At 46.8% G+C, this 24,688-nt stretch overlaps 1 protein-coding gene across 7 annotated transcripts in view; it reads right to left on the minus strand.

Annotated features, from left to right (window-relative positions):
- Nucleotides 1-21,269, minus strand: part of LOC118916933 (zinc finger protein 596-like) — a 28,238-nt gene extending 6,969 nt beyond the window's left edge. For 2 of the 7 annotated variants that reach the window (XM_057505057.1, XM_036894303.2), the window contains exons 1-3: nucleotides 15,685-15,893; nucleotides 14,306-14,463; nucleotides 9,275-9,427 (exon numbers count right to left, since the gene is read on the minus strand). The gene's annotated coding sequence lies outside the window, so the exon portion shown is untranslated. Of the gene's footprint in view, nucleotides 1-9,274; nucleotides 9,428-14,305; nucleotides 14,464-15,289; nucleotides 15,405-15,684; nucleotides 15,897-21,125 lie in introns of those variants that run through there. The other 5 variants (XM_036894304.2, XM_057505058.1, XM_036894306.2 and 2 more) reach the window with 5 other exon arrangements.
- Between the last annotated feature and the right edge of the window lie 3,419 nt (nucleotides 21,270-24,688).

The following is a 24,688-nucleotide window of genomic DNA, read 5'->3' on the forward strand; positions in this document are numbered from 1 at the left end:
TGTGTATCCTCTTCGGTGAGGTGGCTATTCAGCCCTGCTGCCCATGTTTAATGGGGTGGTTCATTTTCTTGAGTTTTAAGAGTATTTTACCTATCATGGATAACAGTCCTGTATCATACATGTACTTTGCAAATATTTTCTCCACACTTGTGGCTTTTCTCATTTTCCTGACAGCATTTTTCAAGAGAGCAGAAGTTTTTAACTTTCGAGTCCAGCTTATCAACTAGTGCTTTCATGGATCACATCTGGCTAAAAAGTCATTGCCAAAACCCAAGGGTCTCTAGATTTTCTCATTTTCTTCTCTATCAGTTTTATAGTTTTGTGTTCTATATTTAGGTCCATTATATATTTTGAGTTAATTTTTTTAGAAGGGTGTTAAGGTCTGTGTCTAGATGCAGTTACCTTATATGTGGATCTCCCGTTGATACCTGGCCCCCACCAATGTCCGCATTGTTGAAACACTTCTTCTCCACTGTACTGTTTCTGCTCCTTTGTCAAATATCAGTTGCCTGTATTTGTGCGGGTGTATTTCTGTGCTCTCTATCGTGTTTCATTCATCTGTTTGTCTTTTATTTCACCAACATATTTTATCTCTTAATTCTTCATCCTTCTAAAAGTCTTCAAAGTGACCTAATCTCTTTCCCCAGAGGCCTATTTGTGGATCTGGGTTGTGATGAGCGATACTGTAGAAACGCTGAAGATCTGTCCTGCTCTTTATTTTTAAGAGGACTTGTGATCTGTTCTCTCTCAGGCTGTGAACATCAAGGTGACTCTATACAAGTAGAAACAGTTGTCCTAAAAATATACATTCAAAAGAAATATTCTTTCAGGTATCTAGAGTGTGCATATTTTACTACTAAAAAACAAAAACATTTCAGCATAGGCTTCTTCAAGTCAGATTTGGCTAATGCCTAAGGACTGTAAAACCCTACAAACTTCAAAATATCAAGACTTCGAGGGGGAGCCAACATGGCAGCGTGAGTAGGACAGTGGGAATCTCCTCCCAAAAACATTTATTTTTGAAAACACAACAAATACAACTAACCCTAAAAGAGAGACCAGAAGACACAGGACAACAGCCAGACTACATCTACACCAGCGAGAACCCAGCACCTGGTGAAAGGGGTGAGATACATGCTGCAGCCTGGCGGGACCCGAGCGCCCCTCCCCCCAGCTCCCGGCGGGAGAAGAGCAGGCAGAGCGGGAGGGAGACGGAGCCCAGGACTGCTGAGCACCCAGCCCCAGCCATCCGGGCCAGAGTGCAGACACAGTGCATGTGTGGAGGGCTGGAAACTAGGGAAATAGGGCAGCAAGACCTCTGAGCGGGTTCTGAAGCTGATGCCCCTGTGACAAAGAAAAGCGGGGGCTTTTTGAAAGTCTTAAAGGGACAGGGACTTAACAGCTTGACGGAAACAACACAGGCCACAGCCCAGTGGCTGGAAATTACAGGGAAAACGGGGCGCACTAACCCCCTGGGCAACAGCTCTGAGACCCCTCACGGAGGCAAACAGTCAAGCAGCCCCCCCGTCCATTACCCCACCGGGCGCTGCGAAAGCAGAGAAGCAGCCTGAGACAAATTCCGCCCACAGAAAGGGAAATTTCTCCCTCCCGGCCGGGCAAGACACAAAGACCCACTCTACACGCAATTACCCAACACAAGCCACTAGGGGTCGCAGTTGCCCCAGTAAAGAAAGGCCAGTAGTAAGTGAAAATTTTGGCCCTCCCAGCTGACAGTCAATAGCACCTGTCAACATGAAAAGGCAAAAAAATATGATCCAGACAAGACTAACCCAGACAGCTTCGGCATCTGCTACATCTTCCCCTGAGAAGGAATCTGGGGAGATAGATTTGGCCAGTCTACCTGAAAAAGAATTCAAAACAAAAGTCATAACCATGCTGATGGACTTGCAGAGAAATATGCAAGAACTAAGGAAGGAGAATTCAGAAATAAAACAAGCTCTGGAAGGACTTCAAAACAGAATGGACGAGATGCAAGAGACCATTAATGGACTAGAAAACAGAGAACAGGAACGCAGAGAAGCTGATGCAGAGAGAGATAAAAGGATCTCCAGGAATGAAACAATTCTAAGAGAGCTGAGTGATCAATCTAAAAGGAACAATATCCGCATTATAGGGGTACCAGAGGAAGAAGAGAGAGAAAAAGGGATAGAAAGTGTCTTTGAAGAAATAATTGCCGAAAACTTCCCCAAACTAGGGAAAGAAATGGCCTCTCAGACCATAGAGGTACACAGAACTCCCATGACAAGGGATCCAAGGAGGGCAACACCAAGACACATAATAATTAAAATGGCAAAGATCAAAGACAAGGACAAAGTATTAAAGGCAGCCAGAGAGAAAAAAAAGGTTACCTACAAAGGAAAACCCATCAGGCTATCATCAGACTTCTCAACAGAAACCCTACAGGCCAGAAGAGAATGGCATGATATACTTAATGCAATGAAACAGAAGGGCCTTGAACCAAGACTACTGTATCCAGCATGAATATCATTTAAATATGAAGGAGGGATTAAACAATTCCCAGACAAGCAAAAGTTGAGGGAATTTGCCTCCCACAAACCACCTCTTCAGGGCATCTTACAGGGACTGCTCTAGATGGGAGCACTCCTAGAAAGAGCACCGAACAAAACACCCAACATATGAAGAATCGAGGAGGAGGAACAAGAAGGGAGAGAAATAAAGAATCATCAGACCACGTTTATAATAGCTCAACAAGCAAGTTAAGTTAGACAGTAAGTTAGTAAAGAAGCTAACCCTGAACCTTTGGTAACCACAAACTTAAAGCCTGCAATGGCAATAAGTTCATACCTTTCAATAATCACCCTAAATGTAAATGGACTGAATGCACCAATCAAAAGACACAGAGTAATAGAATGGATAAAAAAGCAAGATCCATCCATATGCTGCTTAAAAGAGACTCACCTCAAACCCAAAGACATGCACAGACTTAAAGTCAAGGGATGGAAAAAGGTATTTCATGCAAACAACAAAGAGAAGAAAGCAGGTGTTGCAATTCTGGTATCAGACAAAACAGACTTCAAAATAAAGAAAGTAACAAAAGACAAAGAAGGACATTACATAATGATAAAGAGCTCAGTCCAACAAAAGGATACAACCATTATAAATATATATGCACCCAATACAGGAGCACCAACATACCTGAAACAAATATTAACAGAACTAAAGGAGGAAATAGAATGCAATGCATTCATTCTAGGAGACTTCAACACACCACTCACTCCAAAGGACAGATCCACCAGACAGAAAATAAGTAAGGACACAGAGGCACTGAACAACACACTAGAACAGATGGACCTAATAGACATCTACAGAACTCTACATCCAAAAGCAACAGGATACACGTTCTTCTCAAGTGCACATGGAACATTCTCTAGAATAGACCACATACTAGGCCACAAAAAGAGCCACAGTAAATTCCAAAAGATTGAAATCCTACCAACCAACTTTTCAGACCACAAAGGCATAAAACTAGAAATAAACTGTACAAAGAAAGCAAAAAGGCTCACAAACACATGGAGGCTTAACAACACGCTCCTAAATAATCAATGGATCAATGACCAAATCAAAATGGAGATCCAGCAATATATGGAAACAAACGACAACAACAACACTAAGCCCCAACTTCTGTGGGACACAGCAAAAGCAGTCTTAAGAGGAAAGTATATAGCAATCCAAGCATATTTAAAAAAGGAAGAACAATCCCGAATGAATGGTCTAATGTCACAATTATCGAAATTGGAAAAAGAAGAACAAGTGAAGCCTAAGGTCAGCAGAAGGGGGGACATAATAAAGATCAGAGAAGAAATAAATAAAATTGAGAAGAATAAAACAATAGCAAAAATCAATGAAACCAAGAGCTGGTACTTCAAGAAAATAAACAAAATAGATAAGCCTCTAGCCAGACTTACTAAGAAGAAAAGAGAGTCAACACAAATCAACAGTATCAGAAACGAGAAAGGAAAAAATCACGACGGACCCCACAGAAATACAAAGAATTATTAGAGAATACTATGAAAACCTATATGCTAACAAGCTGGGAAACCCAGGAGAAATGGACTTCCTAGAAAAACACAACCTTCCAAGACTGACCCAGAAAGAAACAGAAAAACTGAACAGACCAATTACCAGCAACAAAATTGAAGCGGTAATCAAAAAACTACCAAAGAACAAAACCCCCGGGCCAGATGGATTTACCTCGGAATTTTTTCAGACGTACAGGGAAGACATAATACCCATTCTCCTTAAAGTTTTCCAAAAAATAGAAGAGGAGAGGACACTCCCAAACTCATTCTATGAAGCTAACATCACCCTAATACCAAAACCAGGCAAAGATCCCACCAAAAAAGAAAACTACAGACCAATATCCCTGATGAACGTAGATGCAAAAATACTCAACAAAATATTAGCAAACCGAATTCAAAAATACATCAAAAGGACTGTACACCATGACCAAGTGGGACTCATCCCAGGGATGCAAGGATGGCACAACATTCAAAAGTCCATCAACATCATCCACCACATCAACAAAAAGAAAGACAAAAACCACATGATCATCTCCATAGATGCTGAAAAAGCATTTGACAAAGTTCAACATCCATCCATGATAAAAACTCTCAGCAAAATGGGAATAGAGGGCAAGTACCTCAACATAATAAAGGCCATCTATGATAAACCCACAGCCAACATTATATTGAACAGCGAGAAGCTGAAAGCATTTCCGCTGAGATCGGGAACTAGACAGGGATGCCCACTCTCCCCACTGTTATTTAACATAGTACTGGAGGTCCTAGCTACGGCAATCAGACAAAATAAAGAAATACAAGGAATCCAGATTGGTAAAGAAGAAGTTAAACTGTCACTATTTGCAGATGACATGATACTGTACATAAAAAACCCTAAAGACTCCACCCCAAAACTACTAGAACTGATATCGGAATACAGCAGTTGCAGGATACAAAATCAACACACAGAAATCTGTGGCTTTCCTATACACTAACAATGAACCAACAGAAAGAGAAATCAGGAAAACAACTCCATTCACAATTGCATAAAAAAAAAAAATACCTAGGAATAAACCTAACCAAAGAAGTGAAAGACTTATACTCTGAAAACTACAAGTCACTCTTAAGAGAAATTAAAGGGGACTCTAACAGATGGAAACGCATCCCAAGCTCGTGGCTAGGAAGAATTAATATCGTCAAAATGGCCATCCTGCCCAAAGCAATATACAGATTTGATGCAATCCCTATGAAACTACCAGCAACATTCTTCAATGAACTGGAACAAATAATTCAAAAATTCATATGGAACCACCAAAGACCCTGAATAGCCAAAACAATCCTGAGAAAGAAGAATAAAGTAGGGGGGATCTCACTCCCCAACTTCAAGCTCTATTATAAAGCCATAGTAATCAAGACAATTTGGTACTGGCACAAGAACAGAGCCACAGACCAATGGAACAGACTAGAGAATCCAGACATTAACCCAGACATACATGGTCAATTAATATTTGATAAAGGAGTCATGTACATACAATGGCGAAATGACAGTCTCTTCAACAGATGGTGCTGGCAAAACTGGACAGCTACATGTAGGAGAATGAAACTGGACCATGGTCTAACCCCATATACAAAAGTAAACTCAAAATGGATCAAAGACCTGAATGTAAGTCATGAAACCCTTAAACTCGTGGAAAAAAAACATAGGCAAAAACCTCTTAGACATAAACATGAGTGACCTCTTCTTGAACATATCTCCCCGGGCAAGGAAAACAACAGCAAAAATGAACAAGTGGGACTGTATTAAGCTGAAAAGCTTCTGTACAGCAAAGGACACCATCAATAGAACAAAAAGGAACCCTACAGTATGGGAGAATATGTTTGAAAATGACACATTCAATAAAGGCTTGATGTCCAGAATATATAAAGAGCTCACACGCCTCAACAAACAAAAAACAAATAACCCAATTAAAAAATGGGCAGAGGAACTGAACAGACAGTTCTCCAAAGAAGAAATACAGATGGCCAACAGACACATGAAAAGATGCTCCACATCGCTAATTATCAGAGAAATGCAAATTAAAACTACAATGAGGTGTCACCTGACACCAGTAAGGATGGCTGCCATCCGAAAGACAAACAACAACAAATGTTGGCGAGGCTGTGGAGAAAGGGGAACCCTCCTACACTGCTGGTGGGAATGTAAATTAGTTCAACCATTGTGGAAAGCAGTATGGAGGTTCATCAAAATGCTTAAAACAGACTTACCATTTGACCCAGGAATTGCACTCCTAGGAATTTACCCTAAGAATACAGCAATCAAGTATGAGAAAGACCAATGCACCCCTATGTTTATTGCAGCACTATTTACAATAGCCAAGAATTGGAAGCAACCTAAATGTCCATCGATAGATGAATGGATAAAGAAGATGTGGTACATATACACAATGGAATACTACTCAGCCATAAGAAAAGGGCAAATCCTACCATTTGCAGCAACATGGATTGAGCTGGAGGGTATTATGCTCAGTGAAACAAGCCAAGTGGAGAAAGAGAAATACCAAATGATTTCACTCATCTGTGCAATATAAGAACAAAGGAAAAACAAGGAACAAAACAGCAGCAGAATCACAGAACTCAAGAATGGACTAACAGGTACCAAAGGGAAAGGGACTGGGGAGGATGGGTGGGTAGGGAGGGATAAGGGGGGGAGAAGTGGGGGGGTATTAAGATTAACATGCATGGGGGGGTGGGAGAAAGGGGAGGGCTGTACAACACAGAGAAGGCAAGTAGTGATTCTACAACATTTTGCTACGCTGATGGACAGTGACTGTAAAGGGGTATATAGGGGGGACCTGGTATAGAGGGGAGCCTAGTAAACAAAATATTCATCATGTAATTGTGGATTAATGAAAAAAAAAAGAAAAAAAAAGCAGTTCCTGTGTGGTGACCTCCAATGAGTTCTACACAAGGGTATAATGGGCATATAAAAGTGTAGGCAAAGGGTCTGTTTGTGTTTATACAGAGGATCAAAGCCTAATTGGGCTACCCCGAAAATGAACTAAGATACGATATGAAAAAGAACTTCCAACATCAGCACTCTCTGGAAGAGTCATGCCAGAAGATGATCATCAAAAAACCCCAACAAAGATCCACGCACTGCTACAGCTGTAGATGCACTCATCCCACCAGTTCCTGGACTTGCCATGGGAATGAAGAAGGAGATATCTAAGCTGGCCTGTGCATACAGTAAAACAACAAATTTGACTAAATCTATACTGTTGGAACTCAACTAAGAATTAGGAGAAGTGCAAATGGTAGCGCTCCAAAATCTTACAACTACAGACTATTTACTGTTAAAAGAACATAAGGGATGTGAACAGTCCCCAGGAATGGGTTATTTTGTCTGATTTCTCTCAGACTGTTCAAGTTCAGTTGGACAATATCCACCATATCATAGATAAGTTTTCACAAATGCCTAAGGTGCCTAACTGGTTTTCTTGGTTTCACTGGAGATGGCTGGTAATTATAGGTATGCTTTGGTTATGTAACTATGCTCCTATTATGTTAATGTATGTGCGCAATTTAATTAGTAGTTTAAAACCTATACATGCTGACGTTACTCTACAAGAAGGTATGTCAAAGAAATAATCAATCTTCCCAGGTTTTCTTCCGCCTGCTACTTCTATAGCTTTTCTCCTTCCCTCCTAATTACAACCCTTAAATAGAATTCGTGCCACATATCGAATTTACCGAGTATCATAATTCTTCCAAGTGGTAAAGACACCTCAAGACAAATGCTGGGCATAGAAGCCACAGGGCATAAATATGCAAAGAAGTAAAAAGCTAACCTTTTCAAATAAGGCTTCTCTCTCACTTCCCAACTTTACATTTCCCTGTATGGCTCTGGAAGATGACTGGTTAGCCAGAGACGGGTAAGATTCCTCAAGGGAGGAACAACCTAAGACAGGCACAGTTGTAGGGGGGCCATCAGGTGAGAAAATGGGGATCGACAGAGGTGAGGCTTAGAACCTCACCCCCCTGTTCTGAGAGAAATCGTCTGCATACGTGGATGTTTTATTGCCCTGGTCTAGCTTGGATTAACACATAGTCTACAGGCACACACCTGATCATCTACATTTGCCCTCTTACAGCACTAAACTATGTTTTCTACCTTTATCTTGTATCTACCTACCACTTCAGCATTTTATTAAAAACATTAATAATAAAGAGAGAAATGTGGTATCCACATATAAATCAAGTATAAAAATCAAATGAATAGTCATATTTGAACTGACTGTTTATAGTTCATAATGCATGAGCAAAACCAAAAGTTTCTGTGATGACTGCCCTTGCACTGTTCACCATGTAACTTATTCACTATGTAAGAATTTGTTCTCCATGTAAGAACTTGTTCGTTATGCTTCAGAAGATTGGAGACTGACGAAAATTAGGCTTGGGGTGGATTAATGATTGTGCATTGAGCACTGACTCCCCTATACAGAATTTTATTGTCGTTAACAACCATTTGATCAATAAATATGAGAGATGCCCTCACACACACACAAAAATATATATATATACACACACTTCCAATTGTAAAATAAGTAAGTAACTGGGATGTAATGTATAGCATAAGGAATATAGTCAAAATATTGTAACAACTTGGTATGGTGACAGCTGGTACCTAGAATTATCATGTATATAAATGTTGAATCACTGTGTTGTACACCTGAAACGAATGTGATACTGTGTGTCAACTATCCTTCAATACAAAATAATTATCTAAAAAAAAAAAAAAAATCAAGACTTCTTAGGATAAATGATTTAGTTTCATTATTGATTTTCCTATAAATAGGATATGGCTTAAGCAGTTTTGAAAATATTAAAGTTTTGAAAGACTTAGCTATCTTAAGATACTTGGGAATAGAGATTTTGAAGAAAACATTCAATATACATTCATTTTAAGAACAAAAAATTTTTTGACTTACAAAAATTGTCATTGTCATCCTGTCATCACTGTTGCTGCCCTCATCACGGAGGCCAGTGGCCTAAGGCCCAGAGAGTGTTGAACCTGGTCCTGGGCAGGTCAGAGGTCAAGGGCCCAGGTGCTGACTCAGCGGGCCAGCCCCCCACCCCGCCCCCAGCTCCTCCCCAGGACTGGTGGCGGCACAGAAGGGTGAGCGAGGGTGCAGTGCTGGCACTGGGAACCCCGTGTCAGTGCTGTGCTTACTTACACTGGGGCGGTACCGGCACGGACGCAGGACTGCAAGGGCTCAGCGGGGCTTGAACGCATCTGCGAGCCACTCTCCACGGCCCTCCCGGCCCAGGACTTTACAGCCCTTGTCCTCCATGTCTCTCTCCCTCAGTCTCTCGGATAGATGGATCTCCTATAGGCAACCCAGTAAATAACAGTGAACTCTTTAGAGGAAACAGTGAAAAACAAAAGTTACCTTATATTCTACAGTAAAAGGTGCTGGCAATTAGGATATAATCTTTTGGGCACAATAAAAAAATAAAATGGCCACAATGCAAAGGTGAGGAAGACAGCAGCAACCCAGGAACAGCACCAGACTTATCCTGAGTAACGCCAGCCACAGTCCTCACGGGTTGGGGTCCCCTGGCGAACGTGGGAATGGGGCAGATCACCCAGCAGCCCCTCTGTCGGGCCCAGGGTGGGCACCCGGAGTCCGCGGTTTTGGTATGCGCACCAGGGATCCTGGTGTGGGGTGGAATCCTGGAGAGCGTGGTAAGAATGGCTACGAAGCGAAAGACAAATTCTTAATATGGGCCCAGGTCCCCATCAGGCCCAGCCGCTCGCCACTCCAGTGCCCCCTGATCCCTACCTGAGCAGAGATGGCCGGCCCCGCAGGCATGGCGTCGTGGGCCGCAGGCCCGCAGCTCCACGTCTCGCCCCCGCACAGCCCTTTACCTGAACCTCCCTCGCACCCCAGCCTGGCGTTCTGGAAGAAGAAACTCCCCTTCGGGAATCTGTGCACATATCTCGTCCCCTCTGGACCTTCCCTGAACGTTGTCTGATGGTGGCACCAAACCTCACGTCTCCCCAGGTGGGGGCAGGACACCTTCCTCAGCTGAACTGCCCCCTCTGAGCTGTGAGGCACGGGCAGTGGTAACACCCGCGTGCCAGTCCCCAGCAAGTGTGTGGCCCGTGGAGACTCAGTGAGGGGGCTCAGAGTGTGGCGCAGGCGCAGGGCGAGCACACCCTGCCAACTCTAAGCAGAGTCCTTCTCGGCTTAGGTTCATCAGCACAAGGCCAAACGGTGGCACTTGGCTGACATGCTTTGCTCACCCTTCTGCCGGGAGCCATACCTCACCCTTCTGAAGTGAGTTCATGTGGGAGCTCATGAGGCCGAAGAGGCTGAGACGTTTAGACGTCCGTCTATCCCGGGGCTCTGGGCCTTGGCGGCACCCCAGAACCCAGTCAAGTCCCTCAATGAATGCTGGACCCACTTAACTGTAAAGGGGGGTGACGTTAACACCGCAGCAAGAAGGTGGTTCACAACCGGGGTCTCTCCTCCCTTCTCAAGCAGACGCAACTGTTGCGACAGGGTTGCTTTTATGAGGGAGAGGAATCCTATTCTGGCCTCTGTTCCTCTCAGCTGTTAAACGCTGGGTCCACTCAAGGGGCTGCTGAGTCAGAGGCGGGGGGAGCCACCCTGAACGGCGTACTTGGAGGCCAAGCCAGAGCCCCCAGTGAGGCCTGGTGTGCACCGGCTCCTAAGAATGGCTTATAAAATACTCGGGAATTTTGTGAACTGAGTAGTATGCCCTTGTTAGCTTGAATTTTGCCCTGATATAGAAGGAAATCCACATGGTATAAATCAGAGCCAGTTCACTACTGCACAAATGTTTAAGGCCAATGACCTGTTTCCCTCTCCAACAGGACCACAGAATGTGGTTTCTTGCCCCGCTAGCATTATGTTGACATGATACTAACTTGTATGAATTATGAGGTGGTTATTTACAACATGTGATCATGAAGAATGCCTGCACGATCAGGGGAACCAGCTATGCCCTTAATCTTAGAACCAAATAGACTCTTCCTCAAACACCAAGAGATTTAGATGGTTTGCAAGTTACTTCAAAATGTACATAATTTTGAAGGTAGACACTTTCAGCCATCAAATGGTAAAGCATTCCTGCACTGGCATCAAGTGTTGATGCCACAACCCCGTAACAGGTGAGGAATTACTTGTAATCCCAGTGAAACTCTTTCCTTCCAACTTTATGTTTGGGTTCTACTATTTCTTACCACATCATGAGTTCTATGTTATTACTTGTAAAATATATCCTTATCTTAAACCACGCCCTCCCAGACAGAGCCATCCCTGTTAGTATTTAGATGTTTCAGCCTCTGCAACTTAAACAATGCCTCCCGGACGCCTCTCATGTCAGGCGGCTGCCGTCTGTCTCCTTTCCTCCAGGCGAGGCAGGGCCCAGCTGTCAGCGCCTCCCCCCCTCCCACACCGCCTTGTCCTCTTCGGTCTTCTGTTTGTTTTGTCCCCTTCATTCGTGAGCTTCATTCTTGCTGACACAGATTCATGGACGAGCCTTCAGAAGCATTCAAAGCCCACCCACCAAGGCAGTGACAGGTCTGGGCTGGTAGGGGGACAGGGGGAAGATGTCCTAGTCCCACCTGATTGTCTAGAAAATGTCTGTTTAAGGTTTCATTGACAAGTGGTGTCTTCCAGTGGAGGCGGTCACCCTTCCCTCTCCAGTTCATCCAGTCTAACAATTTGCTGGCGTGTAGAAGTAGATCCACTCATCACTCATCTTTCAAAGCTTTCACACTTTTTAAACACTTAAATGAGTTATCGCCCTTCTCAGTTAAAACCACAGGCTAGAGATCAATGGGTAAGCAAAAAGTGGCATATTCACGCCGTGACTCAGTCGTCAGCCTGAAGAAGGACGGGCATCGTCACACCTACTCCACGGGTACGGACGCCCCTGCAGGATGTGATGCTGTGTGAGATAAGCCAGTCGCAGAAGGACAGACGCTGCACGAGTCTATGCGCAGGGGGTCCCTGGAGTAGATACGTTCATGGAGACAGAAAGGGGGATGTGAGAGGAAAGGGGAGTTAATGTTTAATGGGTAGAGTTTCGGTTTTGCAAAATGAAACAGTTCTGGAGAAGTATGGTGGTGACAGTTTGGACAATAAGCATGTATTTAATACCACTAAACTGTATCCTTAAAAATAGTTAAGATAGTAAATGTTACGTGTATTTTGCAATTAAAAAATTGGGGAAAAAAGTCACAGGCTGGAATGCTCTGAGTGTTTTGCCAACTTATTCCTTTCTCTACTGTTCTGATACAAGAGCGAACCTCAAACTAACCATCTGCTCAGTGCTTGAAGTTTGTTTCTCCTGCCTCCGACAGTGATGTCAACATGAACGGCTTTGTTCAGCTTTCTTACTTAATCCTGAGTTTACCACTCAAGGGGGACGCACTGCGGGTGGTGGGCTCGTGTGTGTGGTCCTGAGTACACCCTGCCTGGGTGCTAGCCCCCAGATGCAGCGTACGTCGTGATCCCATCCACAGTGTGCGAGGACACGCTTGTTTGCTTCGTCCTAGGGAGGAGGACTTTTCATGCTGGTTATGTTACCAGTCAGAGATTAAGCAAGGACAGATTAAATTATTCCATCATGTTGAATGCTTTCCTTTCCATGCCATATAGAAGGCTCTTCTACACCTCTCTGTATATGCACCTAGTGTTTGGGCACCACTGTGTGATTAATATTCATATGCTGTCTGTTTTGGAGTTTTTACAAGTTAATGTGAATTCCATGCTTCACATAGTTATCCCCTAGATCGAAGCACCTTGAAGAATTTCTGATTCCACTGTTCTTGCCAATGGAATACCACATAACTGGATAATTCCTTAAATAAACAATCCTTCTGTCAGAGAGGATCTTAACAGGATTCTTTATAAAGCCTATTCCAGGTAGAATGGCATCTAGTGGTGAATTAGTTTTGAGTGTTGATAGTTTACAGTCATCACGCAATTAAAAATCTTTCCCATCTGTTTATTCACAATGATTGCACCCTTTCCATTTGGTGTTTTATTTCCAGCCCTCCATGTGCATTATTTTGTAAGTTCTCCAGAAACTGTTCTCACCAGCTGTTCCTGCAGCTGCCAGCCTGAGGGACAGGGAGGACATCCTAGCAGCCCAGGCAGTGACAATGGGACGGAGATGTGTGGACAGTGAACGCGGAGGGGCAGGCGGCAGAAAGGTAACTGGCACTGAGGGCTGCGACTGTGCTGGGCGCTCCCGTTCCTCGGACTGGCGGAGGGAGCAGGCCCGCGGTTCAGCTGGCTCTCCGTCCTGGGCGGCCAGACGAGGCTGCAGGGTGAGGATGGGTGGGGGCGGCAGGCAGCCCAGGGCTCCTGTCTTCCCAGCGAAGCTCCCTCCAGGCCATCTCCCAGCAGTCCTCACTGTCACCTGTGCCCCACCCGCTGTTTTTTCTTCTCTCCTGCCACCTGTCCTTCGTCTTCAGAGAACACATGTCAAGGGGCAGACCTAGGGCTGTGAGAGCACCCCAAGTCCTGATCTGAGCATCCGGTCACCCCTCACTGAGGTCTCTGGTCTGTTCTTGCAGCTCCTTAGGCTTTCTTGCCTTCTTATTGCTCATTGTAAGACCATTGCCATTATTACTGTCAGTCACTGTGATGGCAATTATTACAGCAATTATAATTGACTGTTGTTGTTAGAAAACATGGAATCGACTTTTCTCTCCAGGAAAGATGTCTGGTTTACTGAAGGGCATTACAGAGCCTTCCCCAAATGCCAACACACAGATATCTTTGGGTCACTCTGGTGCCTTTTCCAGAAATGAGTGCCCATAAATATCCCAAGTTTCTTTCCAGAGTCCTGAAGTGGCTGTTTCGACAGGGGAGGCTTAGAGATAGCTTCCTGGCCTGCCTGAGGCTCTGGAAAATAGAAGTAACCCCCAGGGACCAGCAACCACTCTTGCCTGAATAAACAGGGAATGACATCCATGGCTCGCCAGACTCCATGAAAATTTTCCTGAGACTCCTGGGGGCCCAGGAAGAGATGGAACAGGCACATGAATCTACAGAGGAGATTCCCAACTCCTGGGAGGACGTTGCAGCACTTCTGAGGATGCCCCAGGACCAGGGAACTAGTCATGCCGCTCTACAGACCTGCAAGCATGCCGGGGTGCAGGAGGGACCCATCTAGCCGACCAACAGCCCCAGGCTCAGAAGCAAGATCCCAGAAGTATATACCTGAAGGTGGTTGGCTGGAGCAGACGGCAGAAAGTCATCAAAAGACAGTCAGGGCTGAGGATGTGCTGCAGCCTTAACGTTGGGAGCACACTGGGCTTTGGAAGGCTGGTGGGCAGGGCATGGTCCCTGGGCCTGGTCTTCTTAGGAGGGCAGACTCCCTGGAAAACACACATACACATATTTCAATGAACCAGTCTAAGAGCTGTCTCTGGATGACAGGCTATTTCCAGAAAGTACATTTAGGACCTAGAATGTATTGCTCATTTGTATTTCAGCATTATGGGGCAATTAACACATGAAAAGTAAAATAATTTAAATTTTTTAAAAGACAAGGACAGTTTCTATGCCAGGAGTATGGATTATGCAGGAAATTAAAATAATTGCTTATTCCAGAATATCCTTTTTAACAGTCACCAAATAACAAGCCTTTCTGAAAACCATATAACAAAGTCCAGGCAAGATGAATTTTTTACATTAAATTTGATAGTTTTCATTTGTCACTCAGCCTTCTGACAGAATGTAGGCATTCAATGATTTTTGTTGTCCCTAAATGCATGTTTCTAATTTATGCTGCTGAAGAAGATGCCAGTACTGTCTAATAAAGTTCCTATAACTCATTAGATATTATGAACTTAAAAATCTGACCCAAATATTCTTTCATCGTGTTGCAGATATATTAAGCATTTCACAGACATCATCTTTTGAAGAGAAGCTACACAAAATTAGTATTTTTATGTCCATTCCAACAATACTGCAACCAGCTCAGGAAGGTTATGTACCAGATGAAGAAACAAATAAAAAGAGGGAAAGTGGGTATTGTATATTCCTAGCAAAAATTAAGGCAAAAGCATTCACAAACGGGTAAGTAGCTAAAACTTCATGTCACAAATACATAGAAACATCCAAATTAAGGAGAAGTTTAAGTTTAAACTGGCAGCAGTGGGTATGTGAACTGGCAAAGCCCCCTCCCGTTCTCCCGTTCACCTCTCCGGACGCCCTTTCTGTTTTCATTCATTCCGCCGCTTCTTGCCCGGGTCACCCTCTTTCACCCTGAGTGTGTGTGTCCAAACCCATCGGCCGCATCCCCCGCCCTCAGCTGCCCCCCCCTTCTCCGCCCCGGTCCCGTGTCTCGGCTCCTCCCTCGGCCCCCCCCCCCACACCCCCGCCCAGAGGATCGAAGACGCCCGGACGGGCACAGCCGGGTGGGGGACCTGGGACCGGAGGCGGGGAGCCGCGGGCCAGGGCGCGCTGTGACCGAGGGGAGGCCTGGGAGCAGCAGGGCGGCCCCAGGCGGAGGCGTGGCCGGGGCGGACTCCGGGGGCCCGGGGGGAGAACGGAGGCAGAGGAGCGGCAGCGGCCCGGTCTCGGGGCGACTTTACCGGAGGCAGGCGCGTCCGCCCGGCAGCACAGCGGCCCGCGACCCGGCAGCGCTGGCGGGGCGAGGGGCGCCGCAGGCCGCGGGTCCCGGCGGGAGAGGCGGAGCGGGGCGGCTCTGGGCGAGGGGAGCTAGGAACGCAGAGACCCGCTCCGGGGAACGGAGCCGGCCCCCGGAGGTCTGCTTCCGGGTCGGCCGGAAACGAGCTCCGGCTGCGGGGCCCGGATGGAGGTGGGCGCAGGCGCAATGGGGCTTCGGCCCGGGTGTCGGGGTCTGTGCGCAGCGGACGCCGGGGTGCACGGGGGGCCGGGCGGGGCTGGGCGGCTGCTTGTTCAAGGGTCTCACGCTAAGGGCCGGGTTGCCCAAGGGCCGCGGAAGTGTTGCCGTTCGCTGCGGGGAGTGCGCCGCCACCGCCTTGCCTTCGGGGGCGGCCCCAGCCTTTCCAGGGCTCTAACCGGGACCCTGAGTATTTCCAGAGTCCTGGAAGTTCTGGCGGGTCAAAAACTGCAGTCAGACCTCTGGGCTCTAGGCTGATGCAGACACTTGTGGGGCGGCCCCTGGCTGCACGAGCAGCCCTGCCGGGAGGACGCGAGTTCCCACGCCCACGGGTATTCTGGGACATGCGGCGGTTCTGAGGCCAGAGGTGCCCTCCTGGGTCATCGGCAGCGCAAGGGTTTCCCGGCCCCTCGGGACACCCCGGCCGCAGGGGTCGGCAGTGACAAGCCCCCAGCGGTCATCTTTGTTATTTAAGGAAAGGTGGCGGATAACGTGTACTGATAGAGGTGGCCGTCAGGACAACTGTGAAAGACATGTGAAGCCCAGGACACTGGAAAGAATTATTCTGAACTCATTTGCATCATCATAAAAGCCTCCAGCGTTAAGATATAAGGACTCTTGGCCCTAATTTCCAAATAAACTATTTACCTACACTATCTCTAACCACAAGTCAATGAATTTAAATACTGTCCTCCCACAGAACACACACACATACTCCCCTCATTTCTGAATGCATATAAAACACAAACTCTAAATAATCCCAATGTTGACCAGGGCCAGGCGTTGTGCAGAAACCCTTGTGTTCTCATATGCAGACACTTACTTACTCCATGCACCACCCTGAGGTGGACCCCAAGGTGTGTAATAAAAACACCACACCTCCAAAGCTATGCAAATGCCATTCCACTCTTCATCCAAAGTGCACCACTGAAACTGATTTTAACAATTTGCAAAAACTGAACTTATTTTACAACACCCAAAAATACCAGTAGAAAATACGGGAAAACAAAACACCATCCTCCTTATCACACAAATGCACTCCAAATTCAATTATTCCAAGTCACTAAATTTATGGACATGCATCCATAATGCAAAAACGGAAACATCTCATGCCTTGTCAACAACGACTCTTCAAACACACCACAGGCGCCAAGTCCCCAGAGCCAGTAATAAAAGCCAGTCCTCTCCAGAGCCCTTGCAGGGCAGACCGACACCCCAGAGCCAAGTATGCACAAGTTATGCTGAACGCCACGTCCCATGAACACACGCAGAAAGCCCCTGTACATGTCCAAACCACTCAAAACCATGACACAAAATATTCTTTTATATGACCTCACACCAGAATGCAGTCACCACTACCCAACGGCATCAGTGTGCATGTAGACAGACCTTAGCACTTCATTTCTTCATCCAGGAATGACTGTGTGTGTGTGTGTGTGAGGTGTGTGCGCGCGCACGTGCAGGCACATGTATCAACACTTGTACAGGGAGAGGGCATGAGAGACTCCGCCCCTCCGGTTACCCCTCTCGTTACTCTGGCTCTCCCTCTCACACTCAGGACTTGGCCCACACTCGTGACCATCTGAGGTGAGATGTCCCTGGATAGATTGTTAAGGAGGTGCTTTTCTTGCTCAGGGTGATTCTTTGCCATCTCACCTCTGTATTTTGACAAGTGAATCACCACTACATTGGAAGACAGGGGGAATTCTATTTTCCTGAGGTTCAATTCAGGCTTTGCTCAGTATGGTTCTTGGAGGAACTCCCACTGTTCTAAAGCCTATTTGTTTCTGTTTCTCCCACTTGCTCCTCCAACTCAGGAACTTTGGTGTAAGAGTCTCTTGGGGCCTTCATTTGCTCCCATGTCTGTGTGGTCAGCCACAAGGCCCCTTGGTTACCCACCTACTGACATACTTCCACTGTATTTTCCCAATTCTCTCTTCTGGATATAAAAGAGAACATGGCTCGGGGGGGATGGGGGAAAGTAATATCACTAGTGGTTGCCTTAGCATCATGCATTTTCTACCCCCGGCCATTTCTAGATTTTGTATAATAGAAGTAATATCTATCATGACAACTCCACCCAGCATGGAGCAGAACGGCACAGAGCACAGCATGTGGCCCTCTGTTCTGCTGAGACCTGTATGGCCGAGTGACAAGACACTCAGGTACTGCACTTGCTTAGCCTTTATGTCACCTGTGAAATCTGAGAAATGTTTCAATACAAGAATAAGGACCTTGGAGGAAGTGTGCAAAGTCAGTGTCTTGGAAGTGACTGGCTTCTTTAGACAATACTGCAATGATACACATTTTCACTTTTCACAATGATGAGAACATCCAACTTTTCGGGCAACACCAAGCCTTCCAAAGCTTGGTTCACACTCTGAGCTGCGTTGATATCCAGAGCAATGTCCCGGTAAGGGTCAAAAGTGTCTGAAACATCAGGGCAGCAGAAACACTTGAGATCTCCAGTATTTCATACACTAGGGTGGTGCCCTCAGTGACGGGCTGCCTGCATGCACCCGAGTAGACATGCTTTGTGCATGGCATCCTCGGTGAGGCTTAGAAATCCCTGGGCATCTTCCTCCCCGTGTCTGTGCGAGGCGGTAGTCCATGCGGAAAGGCTGGCCAATAGCCCCGGGATGATGGAGGGCCCAGGGAATGTAAGCTTGCGTAGCCCACAGCGTGCAGAATCCCTGTTGCCCACAGGTGTGAAGAGTGCCCTGGGATAGCTCCTGGGTGATGAGAGGTGGTAAGTCAGACCCTGCAGTGCCGCGTTCATGTAGGACATGTCCCCCATACTCCAGAGCCCGGCCCCAACCGCTAAAGGGCTCCTCCCACTCGAACCAAGTTTCTCTATGGAGCAGCCTCGATGCCACAGCAGCCAAGCTATTGTGCAGGTAAAGATCCATCTCTGATTATGGTGATTTTTTTTCAGGTAGGAAGGGTTCCCAATGGGCTTCAGCACATTTATGCACAGATTCATTTGACTGAGAAAGTTTGAATTCGGGAAAGACACTGAACTGAGACCCACCCTCTCCAGGGGGAGACGCGGCCTCCGTGTCCCTAGGAACAGCGACCACACGGCTTCCCTGCTGGGACCTCACACAGCAGAGCGATGCTTCCCTCCTGGACAGTCTCCAAATGGCAGGCGTGGCTCCCCCACCAGCCCTTTCCTGGCTCGCTGATTCCATTGTGTTAGGTATTTAGATCATATCTAAATTTAGAGAGGAAAAAATAAATTCTGCTTCTTTCTGAGTCGAGATGCAAAGAAATGTGAAGATTTATACTTGTTTCGAAGGGACTCATACTACAACTCAATACCCACACCATCATTTTTCCTGAAACCTTCACCCTACCCTGTACCTAAATGGACACGGCGAGGGGTGGGGGCTGCTGAAAAGGGTGAACACTAAACGTTTTAAAAGCAGAATGTGCATACATACGGGTTTCAGGGGGGCCGAGGGGCAGCCGCAACATGAGAATATGTAATTCTCCGTGGCCTGCAAGCCGCACAGGGTCTTCATCCTGTTTTATCACATTTCCTTTCTTATCAAACATTCTTTCCCAACACCTTCCATCCACACCGGGCTTTCTGTTCACAAGGAAAACGAAGCAAGGGGTCCTGCTCTTGCTGTCCTATATGCCTGGAACACCCTCACACGGATATCTGCTGGTCTTTTTCATTCTCATCATGCAGATTTCAGTTCAAACGCTACATCGTCACAGAACCAACCCTCTGTGCATTTTATCAACGCCATCCTCCAGACTATATGTCCGGTCCATTATTGTATTACTTTGCTCTAAATACTTATTGTTTTCTGAAGTTATCAGTCTATTTTTATATGGCCAGATTTTCTTCACTGAATATAAGTCCTGCGAGAAGAAACATTTGTGTCCTTTTCACTGTTGTATGATTAGTGCAAAGAAAGCTGCCTGGTGAATAGATGACACTCAACAAATACTTGCTGAAGATCCATACAAAGGAGTAGAATAATGAAGAAATTGGTGTGTTTAGAATATATATTTTGTCCATCCCCTGTTTTATCATTTTGACATGGACCAAAGTTCTTCTGGAAGCATAGACTTAGCAATGCCAACAACGTACACGGACGGGCAAGGGTTTGCTAACACTTGAGCTGCTGGGCAAACGCTTGACGGAACAACTGACCAGACCCTGTGTCCAGCTTTTCTCCCCAGGGAGATGCTCACAGCAGACCTCTGTTCTCACACCTCAGAGTGTTGACGGTTTTGCGTTCCATTCGTGACCTAATGATGTCACCGACTCTCTTGTCCTGCAGTCAGAAGTGGTTTGGCCGCTGCGGAAAGCCACTGATACAACCTTCCCAGATATTAAAACAGAAACCTGACCTTCATCTAGCTTTTGCCTTTCTGCCTCTCCCCAGGGGTGGGGGTCACCAAGCTCTGTGGACTCCATGCCCACACTCAGAATTCTTTAATTACCACCTCTGCCAGCAACACCCTTCAGAAGACTAACCTGCTGATGACACACCAGCACAGTCAGTCGGCAGAGGCCCAGCCGAGCGGGACGGCGGAGCCGAGAGGGCGGGCGGGCGCGCAGAGCCCCGACTAGGCTCTCAGCTCAATGTCAGACTCTGAAGACAAACTCCCACCTTACCTGCCCCCCTCTGTAGCCTCCTGAAAACTCCAACCCTCTCGGATGTCTGAGCCCACGGAGTCACCTGCGGAAGCCGCAGGGGTGATTGGAGACACCTGGGAGTCCCAGCAGGTGCGCGGAGCGCGCACGTTTTGGACCCGCGCACGTTCCCTGCAGCTGTTGCTTCCTGGGCGAGATCCGGGTGGGGACCAGGATGGCGCGGGGGTCGGGGGGTGGTGAGGGGCTAGCAGCCCCGGAAAGACGTCGCGGAGAGTCTCTGCGGGTGGGGTCTCCCTGAGGGCTGCCCCCCATGGGTCGGAAGCGGCCCAGACCTATCCTGCCAATGAACACAAACGGTGCCCCCGCCCACCTGCGCCCACGGCGGGGACACCGCCCCCGCGGCCCCGGGCACCTGACGGGCACCTGCCCGCCGCCCCTTGCCACCTCCACCCCCCGCATGTCCCGGGACCCCGGGGAGTCCCTGCCCCGAGGACGCGCTGGTCGCCGCGGGGGCGGCCGGTGACAGGGGCCCGGGGCTGGGGCGGGGGCCCTACCTGGGGAGCCGGCGGCCCCTGCGCGCGTCCTCGCCGCCTGCCCTCCGGAGCGGCCGGGGCCTGGGCGGCACCGCGGGCCGGGCGCTGACCTGGGCCGGGACCCAGCCTCCGTCCGCCGGGCCCGCCCCCGGCGCCTCGCAAAGCCCCGCGCACGGCCGGGCCTGCATCCCCGGGCCGCACGGACCCCGCCCCGCGGACGCGCATCCCCGGGCCGCGGCTCAGCGGCGCCACCTGGCGGCGGCCCCGCGCTGCACCTCCAGGAGGCCCACACCTGCCCCGCGCCGCCGCCTGCGCGTCCCAGGGGTCCCGGTAGCCGCCACCCATCACTTGTTCAAAACAAACAAGAAAAAAGAAAAGGAGATGAAAGGCTGGGTGGCTTAAACAACAGACAGTTCTGGAGACCAGACGTCCAGGAGGAAGGTGCCGAGAGGCCCCTGGCTCTGCTCCCCGCTTTGTCCCCGCGTGGCCGACAAGGAGGGCGCTGGCCGTCTGGCCGCCTCCCAGGAGGGCACAAATCCGGTTCACGAGGCTCCACCCTCATGACATGACCCGCTTCCTAAGCTCCCCTCGTATCACCATCACATCAGGGGTTCGATTTCAATACATTAATTTGGGAGGGACACATTCATAACAATACCAAATAACCCACAATACCAAGGAAAGAACATCGTAGAATGTCTGTTCTCAGGCACTGGGAGGAAAGGGGAATGTCGGAGAGGTTGTAGCATAGATGATCAATTGGTGCATCACTGGGTGAGGGAAGGAATGGGGAAAGTGAGTGAGACAAAGCGAGCAATTCTAGACTCAGGAGGAGGGGCTCGCCATGACGCTTGGAAACTGGGACGTTATGGGCTGTTGGAAGTGAACTGCTCGGTTAGCATCTTAAGGGAGATTTCAACATACAGTATAAAGTTTAAGCTGGCATCCCAAGACATTTCATGGTAAGTAAATGCAATAAAGCGATAGCTGCTCTCTGACTGCAGGAGTATCCACAGGTGTTTTTGAGGCACCGTTGCTGTGGTTCAGGTGAGAACTGAGCTCAGCGTGCCTGCGTTTGTTTTTCTCCCCCTGCCTTCACCACACCAATGAAACCATTCTGGGAAAGATGTTTCTTTTCACTTCTGTGGCACTGCTCTGTTAAACCATTTGAGCAATCTTTATAGCCCAGATATAACACTACAAACTTAGAGGTACCCAAAACTAAAAGCATCACTAAAAAGGCCCACCATTTTCATGTAAACTTTGTTTCTAAACAGAAGGATGCATGATCTGGCTCACAAGTTCAACAGAAAGAAGCCTACATTTATTTTATACAAGCTACTACTTAGTGTTGAGGCAGGTGATCTTCTGAATTCTTTAGATCTGTGACATTCATTCCTGACAGATTTTTGATAAGTAAATATAATACTTACCAAAGAATACATTTGTCTGATGTGTCTCAGGTGGATACCTTTTATTATATAAGCACCTATTTATATCTGACCACCCATTATGACTTATTAGTTCTGACATAAATTAAGCATCTAAATAAGAACTGCTGTCACTCTTAGAGATGTCACTACGAGAGGAAATTAGCTAAGTTGGCCATGCATTTTAAAAGCAATATATGACTGAGAAACACCCTGTCCTCAGTGAACTAAAATTGGGCAAATTTTCCAAGCAATATTTGCTGGTATCCCATTTAACTAAGTCATGTCTATCACTGACAGCAGAGTAACTTGTCTATAACTGACAGCATGTATTTTATGATGCTCTATGTGCTCTGTTTTGTAAGTTATTACTCTGATGTTGGTGATGAATGTTTCCTTATTGACAGTATTGTGAGGGCACTCCAAAATTACTGCACAGATGTTAGGGTAGTTCTGGCTGAGCCGTCACTTTGCAGGGATCACCAGTTTGAATCAAACCAGCTTGATTACTTGGCGGATGGCCAGTTTCTCCCTAAGGAATGTGTCCTGAAACTGCCTGGTGCCAGACATCCTCACAGCTAAATGATGAATACTAAGCCAACAGCAGCACCCAGGGCGGTCGCTGTGTCCCAGGAACACCCTACTCTCCACGGCTTCTGTGCACAGGCAGCTGAAAGTCTTCTGGCTGCTCTGCTGGTATTGTGATGCCCCATTCCCCCATGGTTGGTTTTAAAGTTTCTCTTTGGTTTTCAGCAATATGACCATGATATGCCTACACGTGTTTTCTTAGTTTTTATCCTCCCACGAGTGTGCTGAAGTCCTTCAGTCTCTGTGCTCTCTCGTCAATTGGGAAAATTCATCCCACTTATCTTTCAATACTGCTTCTATCCCATTTTCTCTTTCATTTCCTGCCGTCACTGCAGTTACACTTAGTTAGGCAGGTGACTCTCCTGTATGCCTCTCCTATCTTCTGTACTGTGTTGTACTTTAGAAGGAGGCAAATAGCTGCTACCAATTTTGATTAATATCTAAAATAACTGATCCCTCTGCTACAGGGCAGCATCTTACGGCATAGCATTGATGAAAAGACATTTCTGTCAATGCAGAAATATCACTTAAAAGTGCCACATGTTTTCAGAATTTTCAATCCAGCACTTACCAAGGCTGCTGGAAGAATATCGCTATGAAGAGATACATTTAGAAATCCAGTCTTGCTGTATGGTTCCTTTATAGGCAAAGATAAAGCGGACGTGTTTGCTGTCTAATTTTGTTACACCTGATGTAATATGCACATTAGTGGACTAGGAGGCTGTAGTGCCCTATACTGCAGTTAACTTCATGATGGTGAAATAGCTTGGGTTTTTTTTGTTTGTTTGTTTGCATGTTTTTCCCCCTCCATTCCACAAGCCACACCTCCTGTCAGGAACAGGTTTCCTCTTGTGTTTTGAACTCATTAAAAGAGGCCACCCTCATCTGCAGCTCTAAAGAGAATTCATTACCTAACGCTCCCAAATCCCCATTTCTGTAACTTTTCCCTTCCCAGTCCTTACATGCCCGCACGGTCTCTGTCCCTTCTTTCCCCTCTCAAAGCCTGTATTTAGGAAAGTCACAGACTCTGGCTCATGGAGGACAGATCAGCAGGCCTCAGGCAGCTTGGTCTCAGCGCCTCACTGCACTCTTAAAAATTCTTAAGGACTCCGAAGGGCTTTTGTTTATGTGGGCTAAATATATCAAAACTTACCACATTAGAAATTAAAGCTGAGGGATTTGTTTAAAATATTTAGTAGTTAATTTTAAAGTAGTAATACTAAACCTATTACACATCAAGATAAGTAACACTTTTATAACGGTAACTCAGTTTTCCAAAATTAGAAATAAAGAGACAAAGAGTGGCTCTGTTGCACATTATAGCAAATCTTTTAAATGTCTGGCTTCATAGGAGAGGGTGGGATTCTCAGATCTGCTTCTGCACTCAGCCTTTTGTGAATGTATCGGTCTTGTTACCTCTGGGAAACCCTGAGAGAATGGGAATTGTACAAGGCAAATAACAACTTAGAATCACATGAAAATGTGACCTTCCAGATTGGAGACTGACGAAAATTAGGTTTGGGGTGGATTAATGATTATGCATTGAGCATTGACTCCCCTATACAG

The sequence above is a fragment of the Manis pentadactyla genome, chromosome 7 (assembly GCF_030020395.1).
Source record: "Manis pentadactyla isolate mManPen7 chromosome 7, mManPen7.hap1, whole genome shotgun sequence".
Taxonomy (NCBI): domain Eukaryota; kingdom Metazoa; phylum Chordata; class Mammalia; order Pholidota; family Manidae; genus Manis; species Manis pentadactyla.